Here is a 1,688-nt window from a genome sequence, read left to right as displayed (position 1 = left end):
CCTACTCAACTACATGCACCTGAACTCTATCAAACCTACATCACTCAGGCACATGGGGCCACATGTTCAGACCATAGGTTCAAGCTTACAACTACAGCTGTTGGCTATAATTGTGCTGGGAGGACCCTGCCTTCCAAGCTGGGACTTGCACGTGGCAGTGAGAGGACTGTGCCCTCTCATCAGTCCAAGGCTTGAACCTGTCCAAAACACTGTAGCGGCTCCCCACAATAAAGTTTTAATTCTGTTTCTTTGTTACTAATGTTGTGGCCCCTCCCCATAACAAAGAAACAATTTCCGGAGGATGAGGCCCAGGAATCAGGATTTTAAAAAGATTCCAGGTGATTCTAATGTGCAGCCAAGGTTGAGAACCACTGCTATAGATAATATTAAAAATATATCTAAAGGTGCAATTCTTTGTCCAAAAAATGAGCATGTTCAAAAATTAAATGAAGAAAATTTGGATATACTCGATGGACATTTTCACACATATTTGAGTGATGATTCCATTGATTCCACAGATGATGTTGAAAAGGAAAATTTTCCCATCAAATTTCTTAATAGTATTACTCCTTTGGGAATGCTGTGTCATAAATTAAAATTGAAAGTGGGTGCAATCATCATGCTATTGAGAAATCTCAATAGTAAATGGGGTCTTTGTAATGGTACCAGATTTATTATCAAAAGATTACGACCTAACATTATTGAAGCTGAAGTGTTAACAGGATCTGCAGAGGGAGAGGCTGTTCTGATTCCAAGAATTAATTTGTCCCCATCTGACACTGGCCTCCCATTTAAATTGATTCGATGATGCCAGCATTTGTGATGTCTCTTAATAAATCACAAGGACAAACTCTAGACAAAGTAGGCATATTCCTACCTGAACCCGTTTTTGCACATGGTCAGTTATATGTTGCTTTCTCTCGAGTTTGAAGAGCATTTGATGTTACAGTTAAAGTTCTAAGTACTTCATCATAAGGGAAATTAGTCAAGCACTCTGAAAGTGTTTTCACTCTTAATGTGGTATACAGGGAGATATTAGAATAAGTTTAATCACTTTATCAGTTATTGTTGGCATCACTGTTGTTTTTATATCATGTTTTTGTTGTTTTCATATCATGTTTTTGTCGTTTTTATATCATGACTCTGTTGTTGTCATATCCTTTTGTTACTGTTTATTTATTAATAAATTTATATATTATTTTCATATACATTTTACTAATTTCCTTTCCTCTCTTACAGTTCTATTGTAGAGAAAGTGCAAATAGCAATATTAAAATATCTCTGCTAATTAATTCCCTTTTTAAAAAATATATTTTATTGATTTTTTACAGAGATGAAGGGAGAGGGATAGAGAGTTAGAAACATCGATGAGAGAGAAAGATCGATCAGCTGCCTCCTGCACACTCCCCACTGGGGATGTGCCCTCAACCAAGGTACATGCCCTTGACCGGAATCGAACCTGGGACCTTGAGTCTGCAGGCCGATGCTCTATCCACTGAGCCAAACTGGTTAGGACAATTAATTCCCTTTTAATGTGCACGAATTTCATGTACTGGGATACTAGTATTTCACATATGAGTGAGATCATGTGACACTTGTCTTTCTCTGATTAGCATAATAGTCTCCAGGTCCCTTCATGCTATCTCAAAGTGTAAGAGATCCTTTTTTTTTTTTTTACAGCTGCATAC

Source organism: Myotis lucifugus, unplaced genomic scaffold (genome assembly GCF_000147115.1).
Source record: "Myotis lucifugus unplaced genomic scaffold, Myoluc2.0 scaffold_350, whole genome shotgun sequence".
In the NCBI taxonomy this organism is placed as follows: Eukaryota; Metazoa; Chordata; class Mammalia; order Chiroptera; family Vespertilionidae; genus Myotis; species Myotis lucifugus.
The sequence above is the reverse complement of the archived record's forward strand: the minus strand, read 5'-3'. Positions refer to the sequence as shown.